The sequence below is a fragment of the Bactrocera dorsalis genome, chromosome 4 (assembly GCF_023373825.1).
Source record: "Bactrocera dorsalis isolate Fly_Bdor chromosome 4, ASM2337382v1, whole genome shotgun sequence".
Lineage (NCBI taxonomy): Eukaryota > Metazoa > Arthropoda > Insecta > Diptera > Tephritidae > Bactrocera > Bactrocera dorsalis.
Window position 1 is genome coordinate 70241814 of NC_064306.1, and position 25721 is coordinate 70267534.

The following is a 25721-nucleotide window of genomic DNA, read 5'->3' on the forward strand; positions in this document are numbered from 1 at the left end:
ACAAACACACCGCCACTGGCGCTCGTCATGAGGCCGCGCGTTTGCTTGTGTGTACATACATATATTATGCAACACACACTTGGATATGCATGAAAAGCGCGCGAAATGCTTTCGCATGTCGAGCTTGCAACACATGCAACACATGTATGTATGCATGCACAGAATTGATTGCATTTCTATAAATGAGTGCATATTTTATAATAAAAAATTCGCGGAACGCCGAGCTCGCATATTGCGCGCACCAGTGGCAAGCGCGCCGACAGACGGGGCGTATGAGGAATTTGTGCAGCACACATACCCGAACACACACACGTGCCCCCGCAACTCCCGCTCTTCGGCAGGCGGTTGCCAAATTTGTGTACGAAATCCGCAAAGCAAAACAAGCGTTGGCTGTGCAACTTTTGAAATAAACTAAAAACTAGCAGCTTAGCTGTCAATGTTGCCTGCAACGCCAGTGCCAATAGCAACGAAAGCGCTACAACAACATCAGTGAAAAAAAACAGTCCAATAAATACATTTCGCAATAAAATATGCGCCGAAAATGAAATGGTGTTGGCAATGTGGCATGCAACTATTGATGCATACGCGAAAATGCGCTGCCAAATCCTACACCAATACACACACACACATATACGCCTGCAACTCTGTATAGATTCAATGACATAGCTGATTTGTTGCTGCATTCGGCAGTTGGCGCTGGCAGTTGCACATTTGGCTCGAAAGCGCGAACAACTGAATATTTCATATCGACAGCTGTTTCATTATGCGAAGTGCAACTGCAACAACTCATTCATATAAAATTTCACACTAACATATGCAACGGCCCGTTTGCTATATCATTGTTGTTGTTCTTTTTTTTTTTCTTTGCAGCCAATGAGTGTAAAATTCTCTTTGGATGTTGCACATGGAGGCCGATTTGGGGGTGTAGTGCCAATTGAATTTAGTTAATTTTTTCAGGAAGATACTAAAAATAAGCGAAGCAAATATGATATGTCAAAGAATAAACTACATTTCAATGCGTATGAAAGCAACCCTTTAGTTGAAATTGGTGGATTTTTAATAACTTTTTTTCAATAACGTTGCACATACTTTAATATATAATAATCAAATCTTAAAGTTATGTGGTAGCTATACTAACGTCTGAGTCTGAGATCAGCCGGCAAATATATAGTATATATTTTTTTTAAAACATTGACAAAAATGCCATCCCAGTCAACTGAATACATATTCATAAATGTGTACAAGTATAAGCTCTGATAACCAGAAATCCATTATTTTTTATTAAACTGAAGGGCTTATTTAGCTTAGTTAGAATGAACCGATATATATATTAATATAATATGTATATAAATCAAATATTAACTGATTTATACGAAAAGTTGTTTCCATTTTTAAAGTGGCTTCATAATGCCCCTCTCATATACCCCTCGTCTCGAAAGAAACCGGGAAAACTCGCATTTTAATAAATACACTTGAGGTGACTTTGCCACTAGCAAAATCATTCCCTCTAGACAGGAACAATTAGTAATAACTTAGTGCCACATTTCTACTATAAGGTAAATGACATCAATACTCTCGGAGCAATTGTCTATTTATGCGTTCCGGCGTAGTGCTGGTGAAACACAAAGTCTCGCCTGTCGGCTAATCCACCTTTGAGCGATAGCTTCCTTCAGACGATACAATTGTTTACAGTACTTGTATAGGTCCGAATTGATTTGGTCGTAGGAGAGCAGTTTATATAAAGTAAATGTTTTGCTGCTAATCCAAATAAATACTCAGCAAAACCTTCCTCGTCGTCAAAATTCTCATGGCCACTGTTTGCGTCGGCTCATAGCGATACATACACGACCATTTACCATTTACGCTTGAAATTGTCATAAGAGACTTTTCATGGAAATGATTTGATTTACGTGACGGGTCCTAAACCCGAAGCACAACCCTGGGGAAGGATGTTTCCCCCTCTGACTTTAGTTCGCCTTCAAACGGATGTTTGTTGGCTACCAAAGAATATCTGGTCTAAGATCGGAAGTCGTGAGGTGTTTGAGCCATATGTAAAGGAATTGTTGTTCACTACTCCTAAGTGAATGGCGCTCAGAGAAGTTTCTTCACTTGCCTGAACTTCTAAAGTGGTTTCGTCCTTTAGTTCTGCTTTTCCTAGACTGGATTAGGAAACGCAGCAAGTAGGTTTAGTATTGAACGAGAGCAAGACGAAATATCTCCTGTCATCAAACAAACAGTCGTCACTCTCGCGACTTGGCCCCAAGTCACTGTAAACAGTCATAAAGAAGTTGTAAATAATTTCGTCCATCTTGGAAGCAGTATTAACACCAACAACACTGCCAGCTATGAAATCTAACGCAGAATAGCTCCTGCCAATAGGTTCTACTTTGGACCGAATAGGCAATTGAAAAGTAAAGTCCTCTCTCGGCGAACAAAATCAAAACTCTATAATTGGCTCATTATTCCCGTCCTGCTATATGGTGCAGAGGCTTGGACGATGAACACAACTGATGAGTCGGAGAGGAAGACCTCCACTTCGTTAGAAAGATCAGGTGGAAAATTACCTGGCTTAACGGCTTAAGCGCTGGATACGTCAATAAAGAAAAACAAGAACTAAATCATTAAAGCAAAATATTTAAGACCTGTAGACACTGCATGCACTCGAAGCAACGTTCGTCGAAATATTTTTCTGAGTTTTGTGGCCATTGTTTAGGCTTTACCTACCCGTCGCGTTGTTCTCGAATTTTAATGTAATTTATTTCTAAACCTTCAAAAAATAATTTTTAAAATTAATATTTTTCTGAGAAAAAATCAAAGTCAGTGCAACGTCACGCATCAACTACTACAAGTATTGTATTGCGTCTCATATATGTATGTAGTCACAACTCCCTTTTAGTTTACCTCTTATTGATATTCCAGCGAACTACCTGCACAAAGGTTATGTTTTCTAAGATGACGAAGATGGATTTTCGGCATCAGACTCATCTATTGTGATTGGTTACTTACTTACTAAAAATATTTAATTACCGAAAAGTAAATTAAAGAAGATATTGGAGATATGTATGTTTGGTATTTTGCAATGGAACCGAATTTTGGAATAAAATCTCGCCAAACAACACTACAATACAATATTCTTACAAGCAAATCTTATTTAAAATCCGCAGAACCTTGCAAATTTGCACATTCGAAACGCCGAACTATTTACATTCCTTATAAATACATGCTCTGGTTCACTGGAATACTCCCGCCACCATCAACGAACGGCATTTGGTCGTTGGCTGAGAAACCACTTAAGCAAGGGATAATGTGCCACGCGTTGGGAAGAGTTCCAGAGCACTTTTCGCATGCCAAAGGTCTTAATCTTGAAATATTCAATTTTCGAAATGTCAACCGAAGTTGCAACAAATGGCTTGCGACTGACGGAAAGACACGGCAGGGGCGTTGAAGCGGTAATGCATTTCCCCTGCGGCCGAGCGGGCACAACTGACGCAGAGATAACCGCCAAGTGTCAATTTTTGCACACGCATCGTCACATAAACAACAACAAAAATAATAAGCACGCATGTGTATGGGTGTATGTGTACGCGTGGCATGCGGCTGTTGCACGCAAATATGCAATTAAGCCATCTTAAGTTTCCTTAACAGTTCAAAGCTTTCAATCTGTCACTTCGATTTCAGCACCACATTGCAACGCCGCAGCCACAGGCGGGCGGTGAGAGGCAAGAGGGGAGGTGCAATGGTCTATGAGTTGAAAATTGCACAGCTTTTGCTGTAACGTAGGCAGTTGAATGCATGCAACATAACAAGAACAACAAAACTTTGTGCAACAGCTGAACGGCGGGGACGCGTGGGGCGTTACGAAGTCGCTCGTCCGTTATGGCAACGACCTTTCCTCTTCAATGCCGCATGCACGCACATACATACACAAGCACATACATGTATGTGTGTGTGTGTGGTTGTTGGCAGGCTTATTTACTGCTGCGTTTGTTGCACGCCACGCAGCGAATGTCGCATGCCACGAAGCGAGCGAGTATGCAAACTGTTGCAAGCAGCTCAAGTTCAGTTATCTCCACACACACACACACACACACTGCTGTGCATATGTGCGTGTATTTGTGCAATATTTATGCGGATATATGCACCGAATACCGTCTGTCTCTGCGTCCAACCGTCCGTCCGTCCGACCCACTGAGACGCTCGCATGCAAAGCGTAATCGCATAATTTCTGCTTAATCAGGTGCCTACGCATCGGCGTTAATGCTCGTTCCAGCTGAACATTTCACTTGTTGTTGTTGTTGTCGTAGTTGTTGTCGTCGTTATTTTTGTTTTTGTTGCAACGCTCTCACATGCACTGCGCCACCAAATACATATACTGCCACCTGTACGCACCGCATTTGCATTTTAATGCCTCTTCTTCTTCTTCGTGCTCTTCCTCTCACTCTTCTCCTTCTTCTTCACCTGCTTGTGTTGTTTACCGTTTTTGCTTTTGTTTCCATTCATTTACTTAAGCACTCAAGTGACATACGATAAACAAAGTAACAACAACAATTTCAGCTTGAAAAAAAATAAAAACAACGGCAACAACAGCAACAATTTTGTCATGCAAAAAGTTGATTGCTGCAACTGCAACAGAAAAATGTCTGAATCCACAACCGTACGTCTGCATCTACACACACACACACACATACACATACTTTTACTTGCAATTTGCATGCGAATGAGCCAAATGAAAACAGACGCATTACTCAAATTGCAAAATAAGACGGCGGAGGGGTGTCACGCCAGCGCATTGCAGCTCGAGCTGGGCAACTGGCGGGTGTGGCGCCTGACATGCACTCAAACAAATGCAATTAAGTGTAAAGAAAAATGTAAACAATGTGGCAAGGCTTTCGCAACTCTTCAAAATACAAATCTACACGAGCATGCACTTACCGGGGTCCTGATAAGCAGCGGTGGAAATGCGAAAGCAAATAATAACATTCGAACTAAGTGCCCCTAATTACGGTCTCTTTGACATTACCACAACAGTGCCAAGCCACAGAAATGTATTAAACTTAGAGTCAGAAGTATTGACATTTAGCAGATTATTCTAATGTAGTCAGGTTATATTTTTAAAGGAATAGTCTTCATGGATTTTTGTTATACTTGTAAGTAAGTAGAGACCGAATGTTCTGCATGACTTTACTATATAACCGATACTTTTTAGAATATCTTGACAAATATTGCTGTGACATTTTAAAGCTCTACTCCGCCAACTTTGTGGACAAACAGCATGCATTTTTAGAAGGCTTCTGTATATTGAAGAATACTATTCTTTCATACTGCATGGTAAAGCGAGCATTCATTATATACCAAGAACTTGGAAACAATACTTCGTTCTCATTGCTCCAAATTCTTTTAGTTTCACGATCTATGAACGAAAGCAGGAACTTACATTTCAATGTCACATTTCCTGGTACAACAACCTGGTTTAGCAACCGTGTATAGTAAAATCTCTGTGGTAAAGCATCAAATTAGTTAGAAAGTATAGAGGAAAACTGTGTATAGCTGCTTTGGCGAACTAATACTATTTCACTAAAAACAAAAGTATCTTATGGCCTCTGCATCTATGACTAAATCACAAAATTTTTTGAAAAAGGCATATAACTAGCGGAAATCCTCTTGCTGCGTCTTTCTAGCGACTTTTTTTGTTATATACAATCTTCAATACGAAATAAATATAAGATACGTTTTTTTGGCTCAATTAGTTTGAATAACATCTATATGGGTGTCCGTGGTGACCATGCAAAAAAAATCTAGTTCCAGATGCATGATCTTGGCGGCTATTTAACACATTGAGTGCCATGGCTATACGTTTTCGTGCGACACCAAAAACTTCCTGGGGTGCCATGGCTACACGTTTTCGTGCGACAGGCATTGTCTGGCCTTAGGTATTGCCATGTATTTTTGGTTGACGCTACAGGGTTTTTTAAATGTATTTCTTTCATGTTTGCCCTAAATTTTGGTCCAAGTTTCATAGAGATATCTTCATTTTTTCGGTTTTTATGATAAAAACTCGTAGGTTCTTTTAGTTTTGAAAATTTATTGGAACTCATTCGATATTTCGGAAAAAAAGTATAAAAAAGATATTGAAAAACTAAAATTAGGAAATGATATCTTCAATTACATTGATTTTTACATTAATTTTTTAGATGTGTATGTTTTGGAAAGCAATCAACGCACAATTGAGGAGTGTTGGGGCGTGTTGGGGCATTGCGGACAGTACGTAGTTGTCCTTTTGATATTCTTTCTTGCTTCCTTTCGACTAAATTTTCTTTGTGCTTCAGCGTAGCATAAAACACAAGCACGTCGGATGGTTTTATTATTTTCATCTACTCTTTTTGTGATAATTTGATTGCGATACAGGCTGCGGGGATGTAAAATCTAGTAGGCCCTTAGCAACGCGTTTACGGAATGTTCGTATATTAATGTTTCTATTCGTAGCTGCTTTATACACAGTACATTTACCACGGAAAGTCCAAGTAAAAGTTCAATTCCCAGCTTTCGGTACCATTTTAACCCTTTGCGAAGGGTATTTGCGTATGAAGCCATTTGGTCGGAAAGATCAATGCCTGATTTCCCTTATTATATTCTACCACAGCCAGTGGCTTTTCTGTTGCTCGTCTTTTACGTCTCGCTCCTTGACTAATTGAAGGCTCTGCAGGATTACGTGCTCCATCGTATAAAATGCGTAAAAAAAAAAAATAAAAAATAGCAAAAAAGATCGCGTCGCACATTTTCGTACGACATCGATTTTTACGATTGCAATTCCGTCGTGCAGTGCCATGTCGTAAGGAAACGTGCTACAAAAAAAAACCGTTATAAAATCCAAAATAAACCACAAAATCATTCGGGATTGGCGCAGAACATGTTTATAGCAAAAAATGTGCTTGGCACCCGGGAAGGTTTTCGTCAAAACCCCTTGGCACTCAATTGTTAACTAAGCCATTTATAAACATTAATGAACCGCCAAACTTTGCGCTCAATGTGTACGTGTTTAGACGTGAAGCATAAGACCACGCACCGTGCTGTCGGAAGTAGCGTCGATTTCATCAAATTTGAGGAAAAAGTAGTCGGTCTACAATACGTTGTTTTGGGGATGCAGTTGCGTTTCCTGAACAACATGAAGATTTGACTCACTCCAGTAGCGAGAGTTTTCTTGGTGGACGCAACCATTAAGCCAGAAATGGGTCTTGTAGGATTTTGATAATTTTTTTGGATAATTTCCAAGCGTTTCACCAAAGTAAAACATGGCATGATAAAAAGGCAAACCTCATTGAACACATTAACACAATTTGACACAAATTCGTAAACAAACTGATAATATAAAACTAATAATATACATTTCAAAGAACCCTTACCGCAGCCAAGTCGACTACAAATTGAAATAATCTATCGACTCAGTTGAGATATCTGAAGCTACTGTACGACTAGCGATAAGAATTCATTCGATACTCATTTAAAGTACATTATACACTTTCCATAACCCACAAGTAAACAACTAAACAACAACTGTTCCATATACTCATAACTTTGAATATCGATAACGAGTTCCGAGTTCTTTTGAATAAGTTGAATGAGTTCAAGTGCAAACAACGAAGCAAAATACTGTTGTCACCTTGTAGAATAACGGGTAAAGTACCAGCAACAGCAAATGTGTGCAGTGACTTTCGTATTTTCATGAACACGCAAATGCAAAATAACTCAAAAGAAACAACTTTTTCGCGCGCAAAACACAAATCGAATTAGCGAGTCATTAAGACAAAAATAGACTGAAAGCAGAAATAAAAAGAAAAAGTTTTAGGCCGAGTCATTTTGAATGTGAGGCATTTCAAAAACATAAATATGCAAATGAGACCGAAATAAATATTTGTTTTCTATTATGAGTTACTTTTTTTTCGTTCGAAATATATGCAAAATATCTGTTACGACAACAGAAACAGAAACAGGTTTCAGAACAGAAAAAGCAGTGCCTTATAGATTATTGACTTCATCGCCTAAATGTATACTATAAAAATCAAAATCTTTATTTGTGAGAAATATTGAAATAATACATGCGGCTCTAACTAAGCTAACTGTAAATTTTATATACATATGTACATATATAACTGTAAATTATACATAATATAAAGTATAGCTTTGATATACTTATATGTGGCATAACACACACTGCAAGCCGATTTTACGCATTTAGGCGGTGTTAATTCGAAGCAACACCCGACCAACAACTACAACAACAAGCTGGTCTGAGTTTAGAAATTGCGTGCCGGTTCATATACGCATCAATTCCGGACGATTGGCAAAAGTGGATAAGTGACAACATAGATGCAGGTGAGACGACAAATGCGAAAGGTGAGAACGGCCACAAGCCGCTTTTGCGCTTCATTAGAGGCGACGCACTGGAGCAATGCAGTGTCTGCGTGAGACCACGCAGCGTTGCAGTGGTGAGAAATTTGTGGAATATAGAAAGAGGATGAAGGTAATAATATATATGTATACTATTAATACGAAACACATGGAATTTGACTGAAGTTATTTCAATGAATAAAAATGAGTCTTTAAAAGCCTAACTTCAGAGGAAAAAAATAGAATAATTTAGTTCTAAAAGATGACTTTGAAGAGGGGTACTAATAGAAAATATTTTAGGTAGAAATCTGTTTAAATTAACAAGTAAAAACTTCAAGAAAATATTAGCGTACATAAAAATATTGTTCTCTCTTTAAAACGTAAAATATGAGACCCTACCTACTCCATGTTAAGACTGCCACCAGCTATGCTACGGCAACTAAAAATTACCATGTCATGTTCAATCTGTTGGGGTATTTATAATTTTCGAACCTTCGCTTGTCTTCTGCCCTTGCCGCTGTCTACTTTCCGCCTCGCAACCTTATGTCGCACATCAAATTGTGCGGAATTGAGCTGGTGGAGTCTCTTGTCTTCAGCATCATACTCAAAATGTGTAGCGAAAAAAAAATTCGCCCACACACACAAATGAGTCGTAATATGACGACATTTTTCAGTGCCGTTACGAAAGCCGAAAGTGAAGAAAAGATATAAAATCAAATTTGAAAAATAAGCACATTAGTGTTTTTTATTTAGCACAAAATTCGTGGAATTATTTTGCCGAGCTCTTGTGACTCTGATTCTTGCCACAAGAGCACAAGCAATTTACACCGTAATAAGCGCCTAAATGTATGCTTCATTTCGCTTCAAAAGCGCAAGTATTTGAGCGGAGCAAATTCAATTTCATCGTGGCTGACTGTATACGTAAAGAAATATGTTTTATGCAAGGCAGATGAGTTGAGACACTGTGCTTTAATAGTATGCTTTGCAGAGCAAAAATAATAGAAGAGAGCATATTTTAAATAAAAGCGGCGATTTGACATTTTAAGTTCACAGTCAACTTTTTATTTATAGTCTTAATTTTTATTTTTTATAAGTTTATAGTGTTTTGAACAAATTTATAAAAAAAAATACTGAAATAGGGCGCTATTCTTTGAATAGCTGTTAATTAGCCTTTTACCAGAATAAAAAGAGCAAGAGGACACAATCAAAGTCGATAAAAAGCTGCTGTTTTGTTGTTTTCCCATTTGTACTTGCATTCTTCTCGAACAATTAGTCATAAAAAGTGAATATAAAGGAGAGAATTATTGTAAAATTAAACGAAAAGAACGAAAAAGGGGTCACAATAATTTGCGTACGCATGTATGTACATATGTGTGTGGGTGCGGAACCAAGGTTAAGGACAGAATGTCAGCTCTCTCCATTTTCATGGCAAACAGAGCCAGCAAATCAAAGATCTAAAACACACACACATACATACATGTCTACAACAAATACATAGAAACCTCTGCGGCAAATTCATACGCAATCGGGTTTCAATGTCAAAAACAAAGGCGCAAAAAGGTACAATTGGCCGCAAGTCCTCCGCTGCCTCGCTGCCTTTGTCACCGCTCGGCGGTTGCGTAAGCACTAGCTGCCGCTCGGCCGCGCGCCGACCTTCGCCAGTTGAATCACGGTGGAGTGGCCGCCTGCCAGCGCTACATTCTACGCTTTGCGGCATGCGAAAAGGGTTCGCATTTGTTGTAAGCCTTTGTTTTGTTGCTCTCATTGCGTAACGGGAATTTCACTTATGCACTTTAATAAGCATTTTATGTACGAGTGTGTGTGCGTGTGTGTGACGCTAAACGCTTTTGACAATGATGTATGGCCTGCCAACAATGACACATCCTTCCACAAGCGGGAGTCGCCAGCAGGAGGCGAGGCGATGGCGGAGGTGTATGCAAGAAACGCTTGCTTCAAAGGATATGCGTAGCAGCGGCACTCATTTGTGAAGTGCGCTACGTGTTATGTGATATGGGTGACATTATTGTTGTTGTCGTTGTTAATTTTTCCAATTTCTTCCTTTTTGCCTTTTGTAAACCGTTTATGTGGCTAATAAGGCAGTAAGTGAGTGTGTCATTGATGCGGTGATTCAGTCATTCAATCCACTCTGGGTGCGTTTTGTTTGCTTGTTTGTCGATATGGAGTGGCTTGTTGCATAATTATGAATTTAATAACGGAAGAAAGCACCATTTGTTTGCTTTGTATCGAGTAGCGGTACTTTGATTGGAAAAAGTGAAGAAGGTCGTGCTGGTTTGAGTTTTGTGCTTAGCGATTAGAGTTTAGACAATTGAAAGCGCTTTGGAATTAAGTGTGTCATGCAACCACTTGACAAATCATTTTAAATTAAATGAAGAGTTTTAATTTAAAATTCATATAAATTAAAGAAAAAATTGTCAAACTATTATAATTAAATTGTTTTCACAAAGAGTTATGATAATGAGTTCAATTGTGCGTTCCCGAATAGCACACATGCGTTTCTTATTTGTCGTAAAAAATTATTTTCTGTGAGTTATTTTAAATTTTTCTGAACATCTGATGATAAGAGTTTCTCCCTATTTTGTAATTTTTCAGCATAAATTTTACTAAATTCATGAAAGTGACATAATAATGCTAATAGCTTTGCGTTTTTGCACAAATATAATAAATATTTTTTTAATAAAAAAAATTTTTAGCAAAAAATCCAGAACGAGGCATGTTTTTTAACAAAAGTATTTTTTTAATCCAAAATTATTTTTTTTGAAAATATTTGTTTTCCAATTTTTCTTTTAGTATTCATTTTTATTACTGCTTTCAAATGGTGCTTCATGTTTTATTGATATATTTTTTTTGCTCGATTTTGACTTTGGCATACTTTTGTGTGCAAGTGCTTCATACAATATTTTTTGTCGATTAATATTTTAAATAAATAGTATTTGCACTGTGTTAATCGAGTTAGAAATGTCATGGTAACAATTCAATTAACCGTTGCACTCTGAAAAACTTCTATGTAGTGCAGCAGATCAAAAATGAAATTGCATGAATGCACTTAAGCATTCGCTTTTATATTATAAGGTTGCATTAGATATATGCATATAAGTATATATAGTATATGCGTATATAAATTACATACTGAAATAAATGCGAAATTCAAGTGGGAAAATAGAAAAAGAAATACATGTAAATAGTTATATCACATTCTATATATACAGCACGCGCTCGAAAAAATTAACTTATTAAAGCTAAGGCCCTTCACATTTACGAAATGTTTATGTTAAAGTATAAATTGATAAATTTTTACAAATCTAGATTTATATTTTATTGCTGTTTCGTTTACATATTAATTTGTTCTCATGAGATATGATAGGAAATGCAAGTTTCAAACTGAAAACTTACTTTCTCCTTTGCGATCATAGTAATTTTATCGACGCCTTCTTCTTATTTAGTTTGATTTTCTCCGATAACTCTGAAATAAGTCTTCCGTTACGAGTATCTGGCATTAGCTAGACAACTGTAGTGCACTTTTATGTTTTTTATTGCATTTTGATGTGTCGATTGAACGACGTTTGGTGACATTGCGAAAATTTTCCCGTCTTCTTCTGCCAGTACAGCTTTATGTAGATGTGAAAGAGCGTTGACAATTACGAAAAGAATTTTCATTGGCAAGTTTTTTCCTTTAGAAACGATTTCACTTCGGAAGCACCAAATTTTTAAAAGTTTGGACTCCTAAAAATATTTGCAGAAAGATTAATTCGGGAAACCATTCTATGAAAAAAGGCGATGTCACCCAGACGGATTTTATGCGAGTACGCTGAGGCACTGAAAGTGTTTAAAGCAGCGTGGATTCTTTGCTTCCCAATTACCAAGGTTTTTAGTTTATAAGATTCAGTAGCTTTTGCGCAACACAGAAACGTAATTTGCCACTTATCCGACTTTACGCCTGGGGCTCTTTTCAAAACTGGAGACGTACAGATGAATTCGAATGCCGAGTATTTTTCTGAATTTTTGAAGCCATCCTTCAATGATGTAAAAACAAGCTTTCTTTAATTTGATTGCAAATACTTTTTTCATTATTAAAGCACTTATTGGTGCTGGTGCCAGTCCCTATTTCGCATATTGAGAAGCCGAGGATAAAGATCTTTCTCCATTTTGGGCAGCTATAAAGTGATTTTTCATTTTCCAAGTTCAACAAATGTGTCGAGTGGGTTTAGCAATATTAAATTTCGTCACTATGAAATGACCGAAAATTTCAACTTTTCCTCTTAACGTCAAGCTGGCAGTTTTCTTAAAACATTAACGTGAAACGCTGCATGCAAACCCATTAAAAATCGTGTAATTTACTACTAGGACATTCCCTAAGTTTAGAGCTATTTAAGAGCTATGAAAAATACATTCAAACATCGAAAGATTTAATCTTCATGTTTCAGAGCTTTCGAGCCTTATTCGCGAGCGTGTCCTGTATATACTTAAATATATAAATATGTAGCCAATTTCGAAAACTAGGGCTCAAAATAAAAGAAGGCACCATTAAACAGAAAGTTCGGGCTAGGGTCAAGGAAAGTACGGGGATTGTGAGACTTTGGATCGATTTAAGCCATTTGATAATATTTCTCAAAAAATAGGTTTCCATGAATATATTTTACAAACTTATCAGCTCCTCATAAGTATGGGCCTATTTCGCCCATATTTAGATGATATTCATCGATATTTCGATGTATTCGATGTCTGCAATGAATAACACTTGCAATGGTCCTAAGCACTTATGTGTTCTCTTCTAAGTACCCAAGCCACCAAAGTTTCACAAAAAGTTGTTATTTTTACGTAAGACTCATGATTCTGTTTTACTGTATAGCTTTAGATCTAATATATGGTACATCTTCGCATCTTTATTTTCATGACAATTTTAATATTCAATTTTAAAAATTTATTCAAATGTCAAAGCTGGAAAACGATTAAGCTGTGTACATTAGGAAATAGGCTAAAGGCAATAGAAATGGGTCAAATCGCAATTCCGTGCAGAAAAAATATATTTACAACTTGGCAAGATATGTATGTATGTATATATCAACCACATATAAAAGTATAATGAGTGTACGTTTGTGGCGCCAGTGCATGCGGAATCCGAAAGTGTGGCTGACATGACATACATTTGACATGTAGTGACAGTTGGCAATTTTTGTGTCAAAAATGTAATTCACTACTTTACTATTTGCTATGAATAAACTACAGAAACTACAGAAAAAGTAGTGCTGGCAAAAAGCCGGCCGATTAACTTGTCGCTGTGTCAGTCAGCCTGAATACCTGCAGTGTTGGCGATGCCATTGTTGCCACTGTTACTTTAAATCCACACACAAGCAGTTGTACACACACACACAGATGAGTGTTTGTTTGTATGTATGTGTCATTGTTGCAATTGCTGGCAATACAGTTGCAGTTTGGCAGTGACGATGATGAATTATTTTGTAGCAACCACTTTTTCACTGAAATTTATTTATTTTTATTACTTTCAAACATTCTCATTTCATATAAAGTTTGTTTTCCTTTTTGCTTTTTTTGCTAGCTGGAATTTTAGTGTTGCATGTTGCAATGCATTTTTCATAAATCATATAACACTCGTGCAACGTGTGCCTGCATGCAATTGGTGGCATACATACATACATATGTATTTATGTATATGTCAACATGCAACATGCTACATTGTGGCAATAATGAAAATATCCGTGCAGAAAAGTTGATACTTCACAAACTATCAACTGCAGTCAATATTTTATTAAAGCTGGAGAGTTAGTTTTTAGGTGAGGCGGCGAGCGGTGGCTTAGGCAAATATACGTATAATAAAATATCAATTTATGATATGTAATATATAGAAATATATTCGACATATATTTAAGTTTGTATTTTATTTGTTTTTCTTTATTTATTATTTTATTTCTTGTTTATGTTTTTCTAAATTTTCAATTTTTAAATGGAAATCTTGCTTTTAGATATTTACTGACAATCAAACTTAGAAAGGAGCCACAATCAAATAAGAAATATTAGCAAAATAAATTGAAAGCGATGGCTAGCCAATTGAAAAGGCTCAGCCGAGAGCAAATACGTTACATGTGTAATTGAGTTGATGTCGGGCGATTTTCTGCAATTTATTTTAATTCTCTTGATATTGTATAGTATCTTTACTGAATTTTAAACTTTCTTACCCCAAAACTTAATTTGGAAATTGAAAGATATGTCAAACATCAAGCGCTTCTTCTAATCGCTGAAAAATTTCTCAGCATGATTTCTCGGATAGCCGTTGGTTCTTTCAGCGATATTCATCTATATTGTAAAACGACGGTCTTTTAAGTCTGTTGTTGTTGTAGCGACAGAAAACATTCCTGAATTTAATTCGAGACATGGTGCCGAGTTGACAGTCCTTGGCCGGTTAAAACTCCGGATCCGTTCCGGTTACCCGACAGCCGTGGGGAAGGTCTCCTTTATGTCTCTTAGTGAACACTGAAGATTCAAAATTTTTTTAAAGAACTGTCTCTGAGATGTCAAAGTCGTATTTGGTAATTTATTTCCTATCATAACGATTATTCAGCCTGAAACTTATTCCGCTTCTGCTCGGATGTACTCAAAAAAGTTTCTTTTATTGCTCCTGCTGGCACTCTTAACACGTAAATAATGGGATTGCGACACCAAGGGGTGCGTCTTACCCCCTCTCTTGAGGATAAGTAAGTATTTGTCTATAAAACTTATTGGGTTAGGTTAGAATTTTCACAAAGAAATAAACAAGCCAAGGTTTTATCCCAAAGCTGTATTGTTTATGACGTCGGCAATTTAACAAAGATAGCGAGCAAGCCAATGGATAGGATCCTAGGTCTATTAAACGGATCCATCTATAGAATTAATCCGTTGATGGTACCCTGAGAAATCTGCTAAGAGTTATAAATTGAAATATCTGTGATCCAAGAAAAGGTACATTTTTAAAAAGTCTTTTTTCGACCGATCACGAAGAGTCCTGCCAAGCCGTTATGTTAGTTTTGTTCAATATTGCTTGGCGTTTAATCAAGGAAAGACTTACGCTTGAATATCGTTCACAAATTGTTCAACTTTATAACGAAAATTCACGTTCTATAAAGAGTGTGTTTCGAGCGCTTCGCTCAACTTATGGTCGACATAATCGGCCTACTGAGCGTACTATTCGCAACACCATCACTCATCTTGAGACTCAGTATTCAATATTGGATGATTTTCGACCGAACAGACAACGACTCCTGCGCCATGATAACCGACGGCTTTTTGATGTCTGATATTAAAGCTCGTGATCTCGCATCAATCAATGGATTTATTTAGAGAACACTTTGTCGTGAGCAAATAATTTCACGTTTTGGAGACTAAGGCCGTATGATATCACACTGCTAGACTTTTTCTGTGTATGGATGTGTAAAGTAATAAATGCCAAATCGAATAATACTAAACAATCCGCATTAAATTTCAAGATTCTGCGTTTTTTCTTTAAAAAAGTAGGGAACCTCGAAATGAATCACACTTTACTCGAAGCAACCAATTAAAAAAGCAAAAAATTCGGGTTGGAAAATTATTTTTATTTATTTTAAAGTACAAAATGAGTGAAAATAATCATAAATTCAGGACCAATTCACTATTGCTCGATATGACCACCTTTTGTCTTAACTATGGCCTTGAGACGGTCAAAAAATGAATCGCAAGCTGCCCGAATGCGACTTGCCGGTATTTTGGCCCACTCACGGAGAATGGCTTTCTTCAGCATCTCGAGACTGGTGTATTTTTTACCTCGGATCTTGCTCTCCAAAATGGCCCAGAGAGAATAACCCATTGGATTCGCGTCTGGTGAATTCGAGAGCTATTGTGTGGTCGTTATGTAGTTCGGAACGTTGTTTTTCAGCCATTCTTGGTTCACTCGCGCTATGTGAGACGATGCTGAGTCTTGTTGAAACGTCCATGGTTTGCGACTGAAGTGTTTGTTTGCCCACGTCTTCAAAGCAGCCTCCAGAACACTTTCCCGATAATATGTCGCATTTACTTTGACGTCAGGCTCAATGAAAACAATTGGAAAGCGCCCATCTGCGGTGACAGCGGCCCAAACCATTATTTGTGGCGGGTGCTGCCTCCTGGTGGCCAACCGATGACTTAGATTCTCGTATGAACGGTCGGTCAAGTAAACCCTATCGTTTTGTGAGTTTACGAGTTGCTCAATTGGAAGAATTTTTCGTCAGAAAACACAATGTTCGGAACTTTACCACTTTCGGCCAAGCAAAGCAACTGCTTCGCTCTCTCAAGTCTTACTGGTTGCTGCTCGGTGTGAGATCATGGACCTTTTGGAACTTGTAAGGCTTGATCTTGAGCTCATTTTTCAATATGCGTCGGATGCTGCATTCGGATATTTTCAGTTCTGTAGCCATTTGATTGGAAGTTCGTCGTGGATTTCGCTCAAGACGCTTCTTCACTTTCCGAACCATCTCACGTGACGTTGCGGTCTTTTGGTGACCACCTCCATGGCGTTTTGCAATGCTACCAGTATCATTGTAACGAGTGATTGTGCGACAAACAAAAACTTTATTCACATTAACCCTTTCAGCCCCAAAGGACTTTTTAAACGATGTCAAACATATATAGAAGATGCTTATAAGCAACTTTGGGGCTAAAAGGGTTAATCATGATCATGAAGTTGATCTATAAGATGTGTATTTTAAAGAAGTTTTTGTGTATTTGACTTTTTAAACGATGTCAAACATATGTAGAAGTTGCTTATAAGCAACTTCGGGGCTGAAAGGGTTAAGGTGTTTGAGCTCACGAACAATTGCTGGCTGTGATTTTCCAGCTAAATATAAAGCAATCACTCTATTACGTTTGAATTCCACCGCTGATCACTTTTTTACGTTCACTTTTAGCAAAACTCTTCTGTACATTTCTGAACAATACTCCGAACTGGCATTCAGCAAATTTATAAACAGCTGATTCCAGTGCGATATCTGCGCAAACAATGTGAAATTGGTTACACTTCGAGTGCCGGACCTGACGGAGGTGCTGTATGTAGTAGTCGATTTCAAAGGACCTTTCGAAAGCGCAAAAATGATGCTTAATTAAAAAAACCTTTGTATGTGACCTTATAAAGTTTAAGTCTGACTTCTTTTAATCTTAAGTGAGAGAACACAATGCGAACAGTAGAACCGCTTAGATACAACAATTAATTAGGGAGTACTGGTAAGTGAGGTATTATCAACCTCTCATTGTTGTTATTTCATAAATGAGCAAGAAAAACGAGTCTAAATACTATTAGCTCATTAGCATCGATTTAAGGTAAAAGCAAGGATCTTAGTCCATCCTGGAGAAACTCTCAATAAAATGCGTCCAAAATACTGTGCACTAAAGAGGCAACAAATTCCTTAAAAGTACCAAATTCGTACTAACATCAATATATTTCATATAACCATCAGTAGTGATGGATTTTTATTATTTAAAATACAACAGAAATTTTTTCCGTTCTTTCAGCATTTTTTCCATAATTTTAAATGCCATCGAAACTGGTAAGCACAGCAACAACGCATTTCAATTACGACATTAATATTTATTTATTGTTGCAGCGCCATCAAAGCGCCGTTACGAGCGAGTATTCGTAATCACCTGTGCTGAACGGGTGTGAATAAAAACCTGAAAAAATTATTTGAATGCGCAAAAAATGCTTCACACGTGGTGCTCCCCTGCGGCATGACTATTTATTCGGTGGTTGGCTGATGGAATGTGCTGTGCAACAAAGGTGAGTCGAAGTGAAAAAAGCATCTGTGTGTGTGTGTTGCAAATAGCGCAGCGTAAAACAAGCAGCAACAGAAATATTAACGCCTTCAGTTATTTGTGAAAAGGGTAGCCGCAAAACAACAACATCAACAGCAAAAGTGACCCAACAAAAACAATAAATATGGAGCTGCAACAATAACCTAGAACAAAGGCAACACGAACCACATACTCTCCAATAATACTCGCTTCCCATGTGTGTAGCTATTAATGGCGGAGCGACACCTAGCGGTTTGCATTGTTTGTACAATGAGTTTGAGGTGCAAAAGTGAGCTTGCTATGCCGTAAAAGGGCTTGTAGGAAATTTTACTAATTTTAAGGTGTTTTAATGCTGCTTCGCTGTGCTTCACGAAAGCTTGCTAAAATTGTTATTGAATTCGGAACAAAATTAAGAACAGCACAAAACGCTTATATACCTCATTAGCATCAACAGAGGATTCTTACAACTTCAGCTCAGACTTGTCCAGCAGGGTACACAAATTTCATTTGTGGGATTCTGTATGTAAATCCTTTTGTCAGTTTGTGCTGCTTTTGTATATTTTCGTTGTTATAACTGCCTTATTGCCACATGCAGCGTGAACAGAGTGCTTTAATTTGTTGTTTCTTTTGTTAACCGTTTATAGCTGACCATTTTGTGCGCTCCAAAGTGGGCAGAAAAAGCAGTGTTCTTTTTCCACATGTCAAGCGGACTGGTAAGACTTGAAACGCAAAAACACTTGCAACATTGGTAGCAGACACAAATGGCTCAAGGCCATCGCAAGTGTTCATATACGCGAACTTACATACATACAATATGTACATACCGACAGCCACATCTACCATAAAAAATTCAGCGTCAGCTCATGTTCAAATGCTACGTACCCCGAGTACACTTTTTCAAAATCAAACTTTTGCCTTGCTCCCAGCGGTAAGTTTTTAGGGAGCTACCCTGCGTTGACAATTGGACTCCGAATGTTCGGGGCTACAAAAAACACAGTTGGCATAGCAGTGATTAAAATACTTAAAATGATGTCCAGTGATTTACGATTTTTTCTTAAATGTTTGGATTATATATAAAAGGTGATCCATTCCGAGGTTTCTTACTATTTCCAAGAAAAAAACATAGAAACTTCCAAAATAATAGAGAATTTTAGTTATCATTCGAAAGAACATTATTTAGCATTTATATTTTGAAGATTATCTCTTCCAAATGGTGGCTGCGGCTACGTCTGAGATGGTCCTTCCATTGATTCCAGTTTTCGATGACTTGTTCGAGCGTTTCGAGTGGTAACTGGTGAATGATACGCGTGGTGTCTTGCTCCAAGCCTGAACCGAAACAAGATGTCCGCATAGACTTTAGACTTTAGTTTTTACATATCCCCACAAGAAAAAGTCTAACGGTGTGATATCAAACGATATTGGTGGGCAATCGACCGGCCCAAAAAGTTAAATTATCCGCTGATCAAAGTGTTATTTCAATAAATCTATTGATTGATGCGATGTGTAGTCTGATGCCGTCTTGTAGAATTGTAGAATGCCGCCGAGATCACGTGCTTCAATGTCAGGCATCAAGTAGTTGGTTCTCATAGCGCGAAAACGGTCGGCAACCCGTTGATTCAGAAATAAGCCTCATCCCTGACCAAAATTTAGCTCGAAAACGTCGGATCTACTTGGAACTTTTTAAGAGCCCATAAAGGGAAGCGATATCGCCTCGGAAGGTTGAGCGGCTTCAGTTCTTGCTCAAGATCTTGACGCAAACGCCAAGTCGTTCCAAGCCTGAGTTTCTGCGGACGGCGCCGAATTGACTCTCCACGGTCCTTGTGTACACTCTCAGCTACGGCTGCTGCGTGCTGTAATTGGTCTATTCGGTCGAATATTATCCAATAATGATTGCTTGGTCTCAAGACGTTGGTGTTTCGAATAGTATGATCCGTAGGCCGATTAAGTTGACCCTAAGTTGAGCGAGGCGCACGAAAGTCAAACGATTTGCAAACGCTGTTCAAGCGTAAGTTTTTTTAAGATGAAATGTCAAACATAAATGACATGATAGCTTGACACTGGTCACGCCTGATCTGTCAAAACAAACTCTATTGAAATAAATATATATAAGGATGACTCATTATACTACAATTGCATTCTAAATTCCTTAAACTTGTTAAACCCAGAGTTAAATTTTATGTACTTTATGTATTCGTAGGTTAAAAAAAAATAGAATAAAAATCTGCATTTTTAAATACCAAGTTGAACTCATATTTCTTCATGCTAAAGCACATCTCTTGTCACCCATCTCTAAAAGTTTGTTCGGTCTGTAGAAGTCAATCTTCGAAATTCCTATGAGCCCGCTCTCATGATTTCGTGCCTACGTACTGCCAGGCTGACTTTTGTTTCAGATGAAACTGCAGCTGTGAACTGACAACTGTTTTCGCAACAATATTTTTTTATAATCAAGCGCCGGGACGCGCACACACTACCCTAACTGACCAAGAATGGCGGTGGGCAATAATCAAACAATAACATTGCAGCGCACAAACACAAACACACACATACAAAGAGAAGTGTCGACAAAAGCAGAGTAATTTTTTGCAGAGCTAACATACCTGAGCGAAGTGTTTTTTTTCATACTCACCACACAAATTCCAACAACAGCCAACTTAACACCCAGGATGGGTGCTTAAAATTATAAAATTGACTTGAAAAATTTTAATTTTCAATTCCATTAACAGCCTTGTGCAGCGCTGTCATTTAATTGCGAACAATGTGTGAATTGACTGTGAAAAGCGCAAAAAGTCGAACATGTGGCAACATTCTCATGACAACGAAACGAGCATGCGGGCGCACACACACACACACGATTACACATAAGCGGTGCGCAGACATTTGTTAGCCAGAAATGTGTAGAGTTTTGCAAATGCAAAAATAGCTGGAAAGTATAAAAACAACGAAATTGCCACAAAATCCTATTTTCATGAAATATCCTTTTTGCTAGACGCAAAGGCGCACAGCCACGTGGGGTAAGCGCGCAGCAAGGTGGCCACAAACGACCGTCGAAGGAGCAGAAGCAGGAGCAGATATATGAAAAACAAAAACAACGGCAACAACCACAACACCCACGCAATAACGAAAGGATACAAAAGCCATTTGGCTGCACGAGGCAAGGATGTGCCTTAGTGTGTAGGCGGCAAGCACCGAAAAACAATCAAAAAGCCAGCTTTGTTAAATACCGACCAGCAGTGCCTGTGTGTATGTTCGGTTGGTGTGTCCTTTCGCCGAATGGCAACAATTCGTAACGGAAAGGAAGCAAATTGTGCGCCACGTTGACTTTTGACTTGGATGAGCGCTGAAAGCGCGCGGCTCAGGTCCCCGTTCATACCCCACTAACTTTAATTTGGTTGCAAATATACTGAAACACTTCGGCTAACATTCCTCGCCTCCTTTTTGCTTTTCTCGCAGGAATTGGCTTTTTCCGCTTGCCACTCTCCAGCAAAGGGTTCGGTTTGAGCGGCAATTTACACCCGAATTGTTCGCTCCTTTGCTTACCCGCTTTTTAGCCAAATTTAAGTGTGTTGTCTCTAACTCTTTCGGAAATCGATTGCGGCAGACATTGTTTTCTTCACTGACCGCCCAAACGTTTAGCATTCGTAGCGCTTGACAATAAAAACTTGCTTCAAAGTGTGTTGGGCAAAACCAAACTGAGCAAATGAATGCAAATGGGTGTGTGGAAAGGATACGTTGTAAATTTAAAATTGAATTGATGACTGGCGATTTTCGTGAGAGTTGGGGCTTAAATTAACTTACACCACTCCTCTTTGCGTTTAAAAGAAGGAAAATGTTAACTTCGGCTGCACCGAAGCTGTAATACCCGTCACAAATACAATCGAACTTTGATCGATCAGTTTGTATAGCAGCTATATGCTGTGGTTCTGTTCTACACAAATTCTTGGGAGATGGTGCCATTGCTTGAAGGTAATACTCATGCTAAGTTCTGTGAAGATGTATCGTTGAATGGAAAATGTTTCCATACAAGCTCTTGTTTCCGATTGGTAGTTTGTATGGCAACTATATGCTATAGTCGTCCGATAGCAGCTTCTTGGTGAAAGATGAACGGATGCAAAATTTCAGATCGACTAGTTCGCATATATACAGATGGACAAACCGACAGACAGATAAACAGATAGACAAATCTAAATGAACTCAGTACTTTATAGGGTTTCTGGCGTTTCTTTTTGGGTGTTACAAACATCTTAAAACTTAATATACCCAATTTAGGGTATAAAAAGGTGCATATTTTATGAATTTGAGTTCGTAATTACTTTATGTAACGGGTTTCAATAAGAGCGCTACAAAAAAACTCCAGTGAAAGTACATTCGATGCCACTATGCATGGAACTCCATTTCTTTTGTCCAGGCGTTGAATCCAATTTTCGACTGTGTCCAAGCATAAGTCGGCCTCTGTTACGATCTTGTTCATCACTGCCGCCGCCGGCCCGTAATTTTTTTCGGGATGCAATGGTGACTCATGGAATAAGTGTGGATTGCTGCCTGACCAATGACACATATTTTGTTTAATGACGAAGCCATTCAGCTATTAATGAGTCTCATCGCTGAAGATGATTTTCCGATGAAAGTCCGGATCATTTTCAAATTGTTGCTCGGCCCAATTCACGAACATACGACGATTCTGGTGGTTAAGCGGCTTCAGTTCTTGTGTCAATCTAATCTTGTAGGGATGTAGGCCAAGATCTTATCGACAATTCACCAAAACGACGTCATAGAGATACCCAACGAGAACGATGTGTGAGAGACTGATTTGGGTCTTCCTCTACAAATTATAGTCAATTTGAACAGGACAGAATCTACCATATAAACAAAGTTATAAAATCCCGAGGCTTATTTCGCATGCCTCACCCAAACTTTTTGTATCTAGTCCCTGTATACAATATATAAGTCCTTGCTCTAACGAAATTTATTTTAGCAAGTATTCGATTGAGTTAGTATTTCAAACATTATGAGAAATACGTAATGGGGCAATTCTCAAATACTCGTACAAGAATGAACTTAAGTTATTATATTTTTGTTCAACTCGGAATTTACCGCAAATATATGGTATAAAAGTTGCATATCTAATAAAAAATTACAAAATCGTCCTTCCGTCCTGCATATTAGAAGAAAATAACTCAAATTAGTGTTAAGTTTGTCATGTGATTAAAATTTGTGTTTCCGTTATCAATTTTATTGACTGCCAATTGACGGAAACATGCCAATTCTGCAAACTAGGAATCCCAAAAGACGAAAATCGTGAAGCTCCACCTCAAGAATTAACCGCTGGAGGTCAACTCACACATAATTTTCGAAACATAAATGGAAATTCGAAGAACACGAAACTAAAATGGCAAATAAAGCAAACGACAAAGACAACAACAACTTGAGTGCAACTTATTTATGACAACTACTAAACTTTATGACAAAATACAGTTCAGAGCAATACGAGCAACAGCAGTACAAATAACAAACAGAAACTTTTAAATGAACGAGCGTAAAGTACCGCAAGCTCACCGGAGCGGAAAGCAAGCAGCGAAAGCTGAAACAAATTTTTCGAGTTTAGCACGAGCAAAGTGTTTCGGTTAGGGAGTATCAAAAAATGTTTTGAACTTTAAACGGCACTTATTAATTTCTGCTGAGAATACTACTCTCGTCGAAAATAGAAATTTCGAATATCTTTATGGAATTAGTTCGTAGAATCCTCCTATCAATACTCCGCACAATGTCTATTTTTTTTTGGCTCAACCAGAGGACCGAAGCAGATAAGATATATAGTAGAGATATTTTATGAAAGAGAGAAAGAGAGACAAATATTATTTTATATTAAATAACCCCCTCATCTTGTTGGTTTCCTGTAAAGGTGTTTAATAGTGATCTAAGCAGAGATTTGTAGTTTCAATAATCGAACTCAGTTATTCTAAATCTTATCGAGGTATACTTTAGTCAGCAATACATAAAGAGTATACATAGTCTGCCTTCTTATTTAAACGATTTTGGCAACTTAGACTTATAGGCTGATATATTCTCTACAGGGATAATTTACTCTGTACCTCCATACTACTTGTATGTATATATGAGATTTGAACGCCTAATGGCAATTAAACGCGTTTACCCAAGCGTAATCATAATCGTTAATGTATGAGTTCACGTACATAAGTACTCTATGGACATTGAGCCATAATGTTGCATGCCATGCTTCCCACGATGACATGGCAGAACAAAAGGCCAGTGCTTTCAAGGAAATACTAGCTCTACAGTCTAAATGAGAGGGCATGACACCGGATGGTGGACACAAATCCACCGACACACGTTTATGTTTATGTGTATAATACCTGTAGATGGAATTGTCGATTTATAAGCGTCTCTAAAGTGGCGTCAAATAGCATATGAGTAATAACAAGCGTATCAGATGTTTATTTATATGAGACTTTGTGCCTCCTATGTGAATTCTCTGCGTAGACATTTGCGTTGGCTGCTCATATTTGCATGCGTGCAACATTGACATCTCGACTGCATATCTAAAGCACTTTTATGGGCACATTCGAGGTGCCTTTATGACTCATTAGCAAATTAGAGAAGAAAAGCACAAAGTGATGTGGAAGGTTTGTTTCAATCGCGTTTTTTTCTATCTTTTGAAGCTCGCTAAGACCTCTCGTAAAATGCATACAAATAGACTAATGCGACCTTCTCAAAGTGCTTATCTATATGGTGATGGCAAAGTATTTTATGGTCGAAAAAATATACACTTAACAATTTGCGTGTTATCTGTCTTTTGTGTGGTTTAAATGACAGAGTTAATATTTGACACAATACCCAAAGGATTTTCACAAGGCGAATGTTGCATGTACTAAATTTACTAGTACATAAAGCACTTGTGCAAACAAATGCTTTAACATATTATAAATGAAATATACAATATCATTGTATTGGCTATTGTTGTAATTTTCAGCTAATTAATTTCCTCTCCTTCAAATATTGACATAATTATGTAACTACACTTTGCAAAGGAACGAGTAAAAGTCATTGGTCATATGCCAAAACATTTTTATTCGAGTTATAAACTATTTGTTGATATAAGAAATATCTTAGCTTGGTAATTACAGAGGTTTCCAATCGGAATGTTTCATATTCACAATTTCATTGGACACATCATTGATCACTTTAAGCTAGTGATTACACAAGGTCAAGCCAATGACGGCCAGCGACGGACCCAAGAGACACAATACAACCTAACAAGTCAATTGAAAGGTTCCCAGCCTGCCATAGAAAAACACATTTTTTAGCAATATTTGTTTTTTTATCCAATATAATCAATAGTGATAAAATGATTATAGCGACCCTCCAACATTTCGACACCATTTTTATAATAGGATTTGAACTTTGCTTCAAAACTGAGGCCTGTTTCTGCGATCACATCTTCATTCGTGGAAAATTTCTACCCAGAGAGCATTTATTTGAGATCTTAGAACAGGAAATAGTCGCTAGAAGGC